This window comes from Leucopleurus acutus, assembly GCF_964270905.1.
Source record: "Leucopleurus acutus genome assembly, chromosome: 18".
Taxonomy (NCBI): Eukaryota; Metazoa; Chordata; class Mammalia; order Artiodactyla; family Delphinidae; genus Leucopleurus; species Leucopleurus acutus.
Genome location: NC_139160.1, coordinates 45,843,062 through 45,856,775, shown reverse-complemented (window position 1 = coordinate 45,856,775; position 13,714 = coordinate 45,843,062). Strand labels below are relative to the sequence as shown.

At 38.6% G+C, this 13,714-nt stretch overlaps 1 pseudogene across 1 annotated transcript; it reads left to right on the top strand.

The window, feature by feature from the left end:
- Positions 1 to 402: 402 nt before the first annotated feature.
- LOC309974812 (SERPINE1 mRNA-binding protein 1-like) lies at positions 403 to 1,668 on the top strand (annotated as a pseudogene). Its single transcript has one exon. The product of its transcript is annotated as an SERPINE1 mRNA-binding protein 1-like (transcript).
- The last annotated feature ends 12,046 nt before the right edge of the window (positions 1,669 to 13,714 follow it).

The window sequence follows — 13,714 nt, the reverse complement described above, 5'->3', positions numbered from 1 at the left end:
TCTTTATGTGTACTTGTAGGGTTAGAGCGGCTTTGAGGATGCAGACATGTTCCCCTGCATATGTGAGTTGCAGACAGTATCTTGGTTTATAATGCAAATTTTATGTTATGTGTGCCGCAAAATAATTTTTAGTGCATACCGTCAAATTTCCTTTATAAATTTGTTAGATTACATAAACCTATTGTGCATTTGCACACGACATGGGATTTACATTTGATTCACTCACTTTCACGTTGCACATATAAATCTAACAATTAATAAACTTATGGTCTTCTTCATCTTTAATCAGCAAAGAATAAATCATCTGGATAACAATCTTATATGAATATAAAAAGGTCTTGGGAAGAAAGCGGAAGTAATGTTCATTTAAGAATTTATTCAAAAAGAATAGCCTGGCCATCTTGTGGGAAGAGCTGAAGCAGGCACTCTCAGCTCGGCGCGGTCTGCTGCAATCCGTGGAGGAATGCGACGCCGAGCCACCATCATGCCTGGGCACTTACAGGAAGGCTTCGGCTGCGTGGTCACCAACCGATTCGACCAGCTATTTGACAACAAATCGGACCCCTTCGAGGTGCTGAAGGCAGCAGAGAACAAGAAAAAAGAAGCCGGCGGGGGCGGCTTTGGGGGCCCTGGGGCCAAGAGCGCAGCTCAGGCCGTAGCCCAAACTCCAACGCGGTGGGCAAACAGCTGCATAAAGAGTCCCAGAAAGACATCAAGAACCCGCTGCCTCCCAGCATCGGCGTGGTTGACAAGAAGGAGGAGATGCAGCCATCTGTGGCACTTAAGAAAGAAGGAAAAAGACGCGTTGGGAGAAGACCTGATCAACAACTTCAGGGTGAAGAGAAGATAATTGAGAGGAGACCAGAAAGGCAACCACCTCGTGAGAGACGATTTGAAAAGCCACTTGAAGAAAAGGGTGGGGGGCTTCCCTGGTGGCGACCTCTTGGAAGAGGTCGAGGAGGTTGTGGACGGGGAATGGGCCGGGGAGATGGCTTTGATTCTCGTGACAAACGTGAATTTGATAGGCATAGTGGAAGTGACAGATCTGGCCTGAAGCATGAGGACAAGCGTGGAGGTAGCGGATCTCACAGCTGGGGAACTGTCAAAGATGAATTAACTGACTTGGAGCAATCAAATGTGACTGAGGAAACACCTGAATGTGAAGAACATCCAGTGGCAGACACTGAAAATAAGGAGAATGAAGTTGAAAAGTGAAGGAAGAAGACCCAAAAGAAATGACTTTGGATGTGTGGAAGGCTATTCAAAATAAGGACCGGGCAAAAGTAGAATTTAACATCTGAAAACTAAAAGAAGGTGCTGACGGGCAGTGGAAGAAGGGATTTGTTCTTCATAAGTCAAAGAGTGAAGAGGTTCACGCTGAAGACTCGGTTATGGATCACCATTTCCGGAAGCCAGCAAATGATATAACGTCTCAGCTGGAGATCAATTTTGGAGAGCCTGGCCGCCCAGGACGTGGTGGCAGGGGAGGACGAGGTGGCCGTGAGCGTGGTGGACGTCCAAACCGTGGCATCAGGACTGACAAGTCAAGTGCTTCTGCTCCTGACGTGGATGACCCAGAGGCATTCCCAGCTCTGGCTTAACTGGGTGCCATAAGACAACCCTGGTTCCTTTGTGGACCCTCCCCTTTGAGACTTGCATGCTTAAGGATCCCAAACAACTAAGAAATTAAAAAAAAAAAAAGAAAGAAAAGACTGTCATTCATACCATTCACATCTAAAGACTGAATTTTATCTGTTTTGAAAATGAACTTCTGCTACACAGAAGTAACAATATGGTAGTCAGTTTTGTATTTAGAAATGTGTTGGTAGCGGGGATGTTTTCACAATTTTCAGAGATTATGCATTCTTCATGTATGCTTTTGTATTACTGCTTGCAAATATGCATTTCCACATTTGAAATATAGGTGTGAAGAGTGTGTACCAGTTTAAAAAAGAATAGCATAAAATAGATTCTGTGGACAACTTTGCATATAAATATAAGGGTCTGGAGCTTCAAAGAAACCAAATTCATTGTTAATTTTTCAAAGATGAAAAACTAAACAAAGTGGCACATTACATAAATGAGCCACTAATGATAAATAATGAAACAGTTAATTTTCTCTAGTAAGCAATGACAACAAATTTTTGAAAAGTAAACATTTAATTTCATGTTGATTAAAAAAATAACGAGGTTTGATTTCAGTATTTTAATGAGACTGAACTAATTTTGTCTTAGCCTATCAAATAGTGATTCTAAAATTTTTCTGAAGTGTCTGAGATTTGTAAGCTATGGTTTACTTGGTGTAACTTTATTGGCTGGATATTTAATTATTGTACATTAATTTGCTCATTCAGATTATGTACCTCACTCAAGGTACACTTTTTAAAGCAAAATCCAGGAAATACATAAATGTTCTCAATCCATCTATAGCCAGCCATTTCCAATCTGCTTCTCATTCTGTGCTCTGAAGTCCATGGGATTACTTCTAATTTGCTCTTCCAAGTTTCTCTGCTCCATCAATACTGATTCAGTATGTGCTACTCAGACTATTTTGTGGCTCTATTATTTACTCCAATAGCTTCTGTTCAAATGCCAAGAAGAGAAGATGTTAAAAATGACATAACGCTAGTATCAGGGAAAAAAATCCCAGCTACTCTGCCCATGTGGTAGAGACAGAACAATACAGGGTAAATATTTTTAGTTTTTTTGTGTGATGGGATTTGGTTAGGTTTTGTGGTTTAAAATTAATAATTTCCATTCAAGGAAATTACAATGCTTTCTCCATACTGTAAAGCTCATTATGTGTAGTTGTAAGATTAGAGTGGTGTTTTCCCCACTTCAGAGAGATGCTGTCACAGCAGAAATTAAAGATGTGGAAAAGACGGCACACATCAGAAAAAAGGAGGAAGAGGACCCAGTGACTTAAGTTATATTTTATATTTAAAAGAAAAGGAATTGGTGATGTCACACAGCAACGACAGCAAAAGCAGCCAAAGTTGGAGAGAAAACAGAGTCATCAAGTTGAGAGAACTGTGCTGACATACACATGCTGGGGGCATGAGGGACTCCATGTGGCTCAAGGACTAGGGTTTTGATTGCAAATGATACATTTTCAGGGACTCCCTAAAACGTTGAAAAGATTTTGTGGATGGCCCAAAATAGTGTTTTATTACAATTATTATGACCCTATGTTTACTCCAAGGTTATGTGACTCTCGACTTAAGAAAAAATGCACAGGGCTTCCCTGGTGACGCAGTGGTTGGGAGTCGATCTGCTGGTGCTGGGGGCGCGGGTTCGTGCCCCGGTCCAGGTGGATCCCACGTGCCGCAGAGCGGCTGGGCCTGTGAGCCATGGACACTGAGCCTGCGCGTCCGGGGCCTGTGCTCCACGGCGGAAGGGGCCATGGCAGTGAGAGGCCCGCGTACCACAAAAGAGAAAAAAAAAAGAAAGGAAAAATGCACAACGTGAGAGTTGAGAGTTAAGTTTTATTTGGGGCAAAATGAAGATTGCAGGCCGGGAGACAGCATCCCAGATAGCTCTGAGAAACTGCCCCAAAGGGGCAGGGGGGAAGGTCAGTATATATGTGATTTTGGTGAGGGGGGAATACATGCAATCAAGCACATATTTTTTACAGAAGGTTTCTGCTAGTTTCATGCAGGTTACTCCTAGTCACGAGGAGCAGACGTCACCATGAAGGATTTTAGTTCTTTTCTAGATATGAGGAGATACAAGGCTCATAAAATTGGCTCCTGAAAATATCTAACTATCTGAAGACCTGTTCTGCCAGTGTATCCCAGAGCACAGAGTGGCTTATTTCAGCTCTCCACCCTGAACCCCTTTTAAGGGGTGTTGAAAGTCAGCAGCTGCAGCTGCACATGATTTAATCCTTGTAGAGGTAGATGGCAAGTGCCAATGGAAAATGCCAATTTGTAGTTGACATGACCCATTCCCATATCCCGTTATCCCCGTCCATTCACAGCCAAATTTCCAGAGAGAATAGTCTATAATAGCTGTCTCTATTTTCCCCTCTTTACTCACCAATAATCACCAGTGCTTGTCACCCTGAAATATGGCATCGAATACCAGCAATTGCTCTTTCCTCTGGTAAAGGTCACCAGTGTCTTCTAAATTATCCAGCTGTGGGAGAATTTCTGTCCCTGAACTTTCTATAGCATTAATGGATTGAATACTTTCTCCTTTTCAAATACCTATGTTCCCTTTGCTCAAAATGTCTTTTGCCCCAATATTTCTCCTCCAAGGTACTGCTTTCTCCTGATTTGCCCCCATTTTGCTTTTTGTTCCCCCTTATTTTCTTTAGTGTTTCTGGTATCCATTTTTAAAATATGTGTCTCCCCTGGGTTGTTTCATTGACCCCGTTTGCTTTACAATTCACACTTCTCAATTTGCCCTCAATTCACACTCTGCCTGGGTGATCTCACCCACTCACATTTATTCAAATACCAGCTAGAAAGAAAAAAGGAATCCAAGAAAGTCTTCCCTGTCTTTTATTCACACAGGTCCAACAAACTCACCTCCTCCAGAATATCTTCACTGATGGTTGAGTCGGTTTAAATATATAACCTCTTTTCACTTGCAGCCCAATTATGTTTACTACATAAACATTATTTACACTCAATGCTGCTAACTTACTCCTTTGGAGTTCAAGAGTTTTATGTGTTTTTTGTCCTTATTTTTACTTAATTATATTGAAAAAAAGTAGCATGTTTAACTTCATTTATGTGATACTTAGTAAGATTTATAGAAAAGCAGGAATTGTCTTTTGGGTGCTAAAAATATCTTACAAGTTTCTCAAAAACATTTTTAACAAAAATCATATCAACATCCCAATTCCTTTAAAATTTCAACTACACACACATTGACACACCCACATTAAGAAGCAGAGTTTGTCATATTATTGGACAATAACAGTCATGATCTATCTCCAAAATTAAGATATTTTTGTTATATATGGTTTTCCATTATTCACATTTTAAGTAAGAAATCTTAAAAGCTAGAGCATCACGTACAATGAATTGAAACCAGCTCAAGAGTCTTTAAAAATTCTTGGTTAAACTCAGACATGAATCTAAGACTAACTATGTAATGTTATAGAAAAGTACAGAAAAACCAATGTTCAAAAGATTAAAATACACATGTGAAAAAAGATAGATGTAAAAAAATAAGATAAATGCTACATAAAACATTTTTCTTATTCAGAAAACTAGCTTCAGAATAACTATCCCGCATTACTAATTAACAAATAATCCTTTCAAACAAAACTCAAAATAAGATAATATGAATAAAATATATGATATCACATTATGAGATGTTTTAAAAATAATAAATAAATTTTATTCAAGGGAGTCATGGCCAGAACTGATGATGTTCCAGACAGAAGATGTTTATTTAGCTTACAAATTTCTTTTACTAATTAGAAATATTGGTGTTAAGATGAGAACTCCAAATTTCATTTATTTCTTAAATTTATATTCAAAAGATAAAGTTAGAATTAAATACATTAATAAGCTGCCATTGATGAAAAAGAGAAAGCTTTGACCTAAAAATATGATGATTGAGTGTCTTCACTTACTGATTATATCTTGGCTCTTCCTTCATTTTACTGATAGAAGTTCAGGTAAAGAGCTTATTAACATAGAAAAGAAAAGCCTCAAAGTGTGCATTTAAAGTAATGCTTTGAAGAAACGTAAAAAGATCTGAAGCATGTGATTTTTCCATAACTGCATATACATAACACGAAAAAAACCTTAAATGCATTTTACATTTAAAATATTTGAAACATTTAATGATTTGACATTTCAATATAATTTCTAATGACAAAAGGGTCTACCTATTTTTAATATTTATGTATTTGCCTTGCTAGCTTATAATTCCTGCAATGATTTATTTGCTTTTTTTTTTCAGTTTTTCTTTCCCAAATTCTGTTAAGGTCACTTTCAATCTCTCTCTGTTGTCATATAATCTCTTTTTTTTTCATCTTTATTTTTACTTTGAGCCTTCATTTCAAAGTAGATAAAAATAATAGAAAGTGCTTACACTTAACATCATACTTAGCATTTATGAAGTACTCCCCCAAGCATTTTGCTTCTATCAAATCATTTTCTTCTTTTCAAGAACCTATGAGGTAGATATTATTATTGTCATCTTCATTTTTCCATTGAAGACACTGAAACACAGAAATAATAAGCAATCTGCCAGGTAACCCAGCCAATAACCTGCAACTCAAGATTGAACACCACGTGGTCTGGCTGAAAGGCCATGTGTTAGCCACGGTACTGTGCTGACTGTTAACTTTTTTGAAATCAAGAAGAAGTGTTGCTTCAAATGTTCTTTTGCTCTCTCACAGGTAAACAGCAAGGATGTTCCCTCACATTGGAGAAATCTGGCCTGTATTGGACATGAAAGTTTATCCATGACCTCCAAATCCCCAAACCTCAAAGACTCTTCCGAACCCACCTAGGATATTTGATGATGTCTATCCATCCTTATTTGAAATTCTGTTCTTGTTTAGTTAAACATCAGTATGAATAATTCCTTCTGTCTCTGATGTCACTTTTCTGTCTTGCTTCTTTGTTCTACTTCTTCAGTGCTGCTGTTCTCTGAGCTTCTAGCCTCAGTTCTCTAGACCTGCGATGTGATACACTCTCCTTTGGTGATTTCATCCCCTCTCATTGAACGAGAGCCTCACTTATGCCAGTAACTCCCCTCTCTGTAGCTTCAGACTAACTTTCCTACTGTTTATTCCTACATTTATCCTGCTGTTCCTGGACATTTCAAACTTCATGTCCCACAAGTGCCCCTTGTCATGTTCTAAAGGAGACCGATTTTCTTTTTTTACAAATTTATTTCTTGTTTATTGTTTTATGTTGGCTAATGATATTGCTCTGCTCTGTTGACTAAGCCAGAGACTCAGGCTTTCCCTAGAGTTTTCATTTTCCACATTCTGCTCTTCTCATGTTACCATATCCTTCCATTCTATCTGGGTGATGTCTACCACATCTCCTTTCTTCCCTACATTACACAAGCCACACTGCCTTAGTTTAAGTCCTCATCAAATATTGTCTGCTGTAATGCAGTTACCTCCTAATTTGTCTCCCAGCATCCATCTTACACCCCTATGATACCTGTCTCTCTTGCTGTTAGAGGAATCTTTCTAACATTCAAAAAAAAATTTAATACATTTATTTATTTATTTATTTTTGGTTGCATTGTGTCTTCATTGCTGCATGCGGGCTTTCTCTAGTTGCAGCCAGCAGGGGCTACTCTTCGTTGTGGTGCATGGGATTCTCACTGCGGTAGCTTCTCTTGTTGCAGAGCATGGGCTCTAGGCATGCGGGCTACAGTAGTTGTGGCACACAGGCTCAGTAGTTTTGGCTTGCAGGCTCTAGAGCACAGGCTCAGTAGTTGTGGTGCACGGGCTTTGTTGCTCCATTGCATGTGGGATCTTCCTGCACCAGGGCTCAAACCCGTGTCCCCTGCATTGGCAGGCGGATTCTTAACCACTGCGCCACCAGGGAAGTCCCTAACATTCAAAACCGATCATGTCACTTCTAGGAATCTTACTACAGGTGTGACTCAACCTCTCAGTTCTTGTTTCCTCCACTGCAAAAGGCAGACAACAGTCGTACTTCCTTGCGATATTGTTTTAAAAGTTAAGTGGGACGAATCAGAAGTGCCTGGCACATATTAAGTGCTCAAAAAATGTGCTCACTTATTATGGTTGCCTGATGTTCCCTCAAGCTGAACTCCTTTCAGTTTTCTGAGCATACCCTGATCTCTCTCATCTCTGGACCTTCATAGATGCTTCTCCCTGGAAACCTTTCCCTCCATCTTTAAATGAATAATTTCTAGTCATCTCTGGAGTCTCAACTTATCATCACTTCCTACAAGATGACATCTCTGTTACCTGGATAGCAGGTTCAGTGTCATCACTATGTGCTCACAAATCATCCTCCATTTCCTCAATCTACTGATACCATTTTTTTTTTTTGTGGTACATGGGCCGCTCACTATTGTGGCCTCTCCCATTGCGGAGCACAGGCTCCGGACGCACAGGCTCAGCGGCCATGACTCACGGGCCCAACTGATATCTTTAACTAAATTTTAGGCACTGTGAGAGCCCACTACAGTACCTGGCATATAAAAGTACTTTAAATATTTTAGAGTGAAAGCATAAAGGTGTATTTTTAAAGGGTCTAGAGTGTAGGCTTTTAGGTTGGCCCACATTATTTTTTATCCTTGAATTTGGTTACTTGTAATTTCACCATCATGGTAGAACACTGCAGCTTGGTCATCTGCTGTGCTTGTTACCAGAGCTCAAATCAGTGTGCCCGAGTTCTGTTTCCTCTGATTCTCTGTAAAGCTTACATAGATTCATTAAATGGAAAAGAATCTCCACCTGCTTTGCATCATTACTAAGAAATCTATTCTAGTATTGCGTCCTTGCTCCATACTGAAATTATTTGCTGATATTTATTTACATACCCAAATACCTGGTTAATCTGTGAGGTCCTTTTATTATTCATATCCTATCTTCAGCACCAGGAAGCACTATTCTCAGTTGCCAGCTCCCTTTCTCCATTCTCTGCTTTTCATTGTCCTGCTCTGTGCCCTTGAAGCCTGACCCTGTGGACTACATCACCTGGGCTCCCTTATTCCCAGCTTCCCTGGAGTCCAGCCAATGGGAAGCCCAGGCAGAGGTGGTGGGCAGAAGAGGAAGCTCCAACTGGGAGGCATTCCCTCCTCATGTCCTGGCGGCTACAGTTCTAACTGAACATGTGGTTATATCATTTTTTTTTCTCTTTCTCCTTCAAGCCTAATGGTGAGATTAATGGCGTTCTGAGTTTACACTGCTTTTTATCTTGGAGACCTGAAAAAGTTGTAGATTTTTCTTAACTTTGCCCACACCTGTAAATATATCCTTTAAAATTTTGTTTCAGAATCTCAGTTGAGAGATTGAGATTGACATATGTACACTAAAATGTATAAAATAGATAACTAATAAGATCCTGCTGTATAAAAAATAAATAAAATTCAAAATAAAAAAATCTCAGTTGACAATTTCCAGCTTCTTTTACCTGCTGGGATTGTATATGATAAAAAGTAACTTCTGAGCCAGGCACATAGAAAATGCTAAATGAGAATTTATTAAACAAACACACAAAGTAAGTGAATGCATGGAGGCTTAGTTCATTCAGCCCATCATCCTTTTGTGAAAAATCTTATCTTTTCATGTTTAAATAGTCTGCCCAAGTGGAAAAATTAGTAGTCACCAATTATTATGAGTCTTTGAGAACTTAATCCCTGTTAACAAAGTATAATAACTAACAAAGATATCTCATTGGAACTAAACAATCAATCCCTTTGTAACTTTTCATATTCAGCAGGACGTTGCTTTTTTTTTAAACTGCACATTTCATAAAACCTATATGATTTTTTGAAAGCACATATAGGGGAACATTTTGCTATTTGCAATGCATATATAGGTGAATACAAAGTTGGTGCAAGAGAAAATGGTGTTATGGTTGAGGTTGGAGTGCTCAGTGTTAGAAAGCCAGCAATGTTAATGTTTAATATAAAATGCATCTGCTGAAGATTATCTTTCAAGCTGCATATCTCTGAAATCCATTACATTAAAAAGTATACACATGGACAGATATTTCACAAGACCTGTAAATTATCTCACAGTTGGTTATTGATCAGCTTATAAAGGCAAGTAAATAATTACTTACAGAGAATACCCAGAAGAAGAGGAATGTGAAAAGATTAAGAAAATATAGTAGATGTTAAGGAAGAGAAGCAGTGCCTAACCCACTAAAAACTAAAACAACAAATCCAGGAAACATTGTTATGTTTACCTGGAAAAACAGATTCTTACTTTAAATAACGTTTAAGGATTTTAGATTTTTAAGGCTTTTGTCCCTGAAAGACTACCTTAGTATTGTGGTTTCTAAATGTAGACTAATTTATCCAAAAGTAAAAAATAATATTTCTGACAGTTTGGCTAAATAGTAATTTAATAAATATTTTGATATGGTTTCCTTATTTTTAATAATTGAGGATAGTCATTGACGGCCAAAGCGGTTCTACTACTCCAAAAAGAAAAAAAAAAAAAAAGAAAGTAGTTCTATTTCTAGTTCACAGATTGGCCTTATATACCATGATATTTTATTAGAAATGACAGAACAATGTTTTTTTTCTCATAAAGTATTTAAAATGTTTGTTAAGGAAAGTGCCATCCCAAAGACCTTAAACAGATATATCACCTATTTTATGTCACAGCTACCACTTTAAAAAGAATGTCCCAAACAGTGAAAAGGCAATTGCTGACTATTTTTCTTTTATCTATCTCTTTTTAATTTTTACTCTGTGGTCATCTCCCTTGTAGAAGATTTTAGGTGAAAATTATATTTATCATTATTTTGTAATGTTCTTGTTACCAATGAGTAGATATGTTAACTATATGTTAACTTAAAAAACAAGTCAATCTTTTAGCAAATGGCATTATGAGAAAGCAGAACCAGAGTGAGATCTTCCTGGTCTCAGGAGACCTGGGTTCCAGCTGCTTTTGAGGAACCAACAGGATATATGGACCTCCTTTCTCTCACTTGAGTTGGACTCAGTGATGTTGAGGTTTCTTTCAGAGCTAAAATTCCTTGAAAGTGAAGCTATTTATGTGCACAATTTGTCACAAAAGAATTAAAGAAAACAATCAAGTAAGTTTGCTATTAAATTATATTTTTAAGAAAAGATTTTGCAAGTTAGATTTATCTACTCAGGGACTAGGTATACAGATGTAGATATTTCAATTTAACATTCTACACATATTTAATGAAAGAATAGGATGTTGCTGAGTTAATATTTGCTAGAGGAAACTAATTAATAGATTTCAGGAACCTTGTCTAGCTCTTTTCAAGATGATGTGAGGTGAATAAACCAACCAGTAATAAAGGTGATCATTTACTAGTTTATAAATCGACATGATTCTCACGAAGGTTAAGTTTTCTTCCATCCGTTTTCTTTTTTCTCGTTAAATTTCTTCATGCTGTTTTCTACAACATGTTCTCTGACGAGCCTGGAGTCATTGTTGCACACAGGCAAAAGCCCATAAATTCTCCCCATAAATACAAATATGTGTTCACATTCACGCGCCTATAGAGACAGACGTTTAGGCTCTAAGGTGAAGCGATTTCAAGCTCATGTGTTTAGAGGGACACTTTCATTCTCAGCTGTCAGGATGCAGTGCAGTAAACATCCTCCGAGTGGAGCTCAACCCCAGCCGACGGCAGAATCTCTGAGGGCCTACCACCTTGGTGCAAGGTCATTCACATTCCCTGCCTCCTTCTCTTTCCCCTTTAGCCAACTGCGAATTCAACAACACAATCTTGACCGGAGTTTTCAGACTATACCATTAGCTTATTGAGCAACTGCCCCTGCTTTTAAATTTTAATGATGCATTTTTAATATGATAAATATAGTATACTTGAATGGCTTTATGCAGGTCGGATAAACTGATTTTTGTTACTCTTCAAATATTACTTTCTGAAGACTAGACTTCTAATTGTATGGCTGATATAGTTACAGATGTGCCTGTGGCTTCCAGACGGCAGCTGTTCTGTCCCAGTGAACAGAAAACAGAGGTTGAGAGCAAGTTTTTTTTTAGAGTTTTATAAATGGAAGCATTTTAACTTAGAACTGATAAAACTAAAAAAAACAGGTTTCACCCATATTGTTGCTGATGGTGTTTAAGGAAACTTTCATTTACTGAAACAATATAAGGGTGACATGTAGAAATTACCATTGAAATTACTCAGGACTCCATTTTCCCAAGGCTTGGAAAACAGAAATCAGGAAGTTTTGCTATGGTAATTGCCTGCTTAAGATAGGAAATCAGATTGATTTAAAAGCTGGGATCTTCTAGCACATCCTAGATACCTTTAATCTTACAACTCCCCAGGGAACTGACAATGACCCAGAAGTAGTGATAGGAGGAAATCATTCTATTTGGAGGGTAAGACTATTTAATCTGCAAAGTAAAATAGAATATTGAGGCGGAAGATCAAAGCAATTTGCCAGGTAATTTTAAAAGTTCCTTCAAATTACCTCAGTTATCTAGGTATTTCACAAGAAGAAAAGATACTTGATTTAAATGGATAGTGTATTAAATTAATTTCTGTAGTTTTAGTTTAGTTTCTTAAAAACATTCTTTGAAACAAATAATTATCTTTTAAAGTGTCATTTCTTTGTAAATATAAAAATCTCTACCACGGAATAAGAAATATTTTCTATTTCCTGAATAAGTGACATTCCTCCTTTGCTTTAAAATGTTTTTCTGTTCTTTCTGATATGATTGCTACTACACATACATTTTTTGTGTGGGTGTGGTTCTTTTGGAGTGTTGCATATACATACCTTAAAAATGCATAGGGGGTCCCTCCTTGTCTTCCGTTTGTGGGGGCCAGGTTCAGATTTCTCCCGGGAAGCTCCTGAATTTTTGAGCCAACACTCAGAAGTTGTGTTGAAGGGAATCCACGCCTGTGGACCTGCAGACAGTGGTGCCGGCTGAGGCTCGGTGGCAGAAAGGGCAAACCCACACCTGAAGTTGGAATCTATGCCTGCGAGGGTGAACCGCAGGTCCTCCTTTTGGAGCGTGGTTGGACGTGCAGAGGCAGCAGTACCTGGATTGTATTAAGTAAGCAGAGGCAGCGGTAGCTAGATCCATCTTGCCGTGTGGATGAAAAGCTTTTGGTGCTCCAGCCAGGAGGCAGGGCTCTGCCTCTGAGGTAGGAGAGCCAACTTCAGGACACTGATCAACAAGAGACCTCCCAGCTCCACATAATATCAAACGGCGAAAATCTCCCAGAGACCTCCATCTTAACACCAGCACCCAGCTTCACTCAACGACCAGCAAGCCACAGTGCTGGAAAACCTATGCCAAACAACTAGCAAAACAGGAACACAACCTCACCCATTAGCAGAGAGGCTGCCTAAAATCATAATAAGGCCACAGACACCCCCAAACACACCACCAGACGTGAACCTGCCCACTAGAGAGACAAGATCCAGCCTCATCCACCACAACACAGGCACTAGTCCCCTCCATTAGGAAGCCTACACAACCCACTGAACCAACCTTAGCCACTGGAGACAGACATCAAAAACAGGAGGAACTACGAACCTGCAGCCTGCAAAAAGGAGACCCCAAACACAGTAAGATAAGCAAAATGAGAAGACAGAAAAACACACAGCAGATAAAGGAGCAAGATAAAAATGCACCAGACCTAACAAATGAAGAGGAAATAGGCAGTCTACCTGAAAGAGAATTCAGAATAATGATAGTAAGGTTGATCCGAAATCTTGGAGATAGAATGGACAATAGATTGGACAAAATGCAAGAATCAGTTAACAAGGACCTAGAAGAACTAAAGATGAAACAAGCAACGATGAACAGCACAATAAATGAAATTAAAAGTACTCTAGATGGGATCAATAGCAGAATAACTGAGGCAGAAGAACGGATAAGTGACCTGGAAGATAAAATAGTGGAAATAACTACTGCAGAGCAGAATAAAGAAAAAAGAATGAAAAGAACTGAGGACAGTCTCAGAGACCTCTGGGACAACATTAAATGCACCAACATTCGAATTATAGGGGTTCCAGAAGAAGAAGAGAAAAAGAAAGGGACTGAGAAAATATT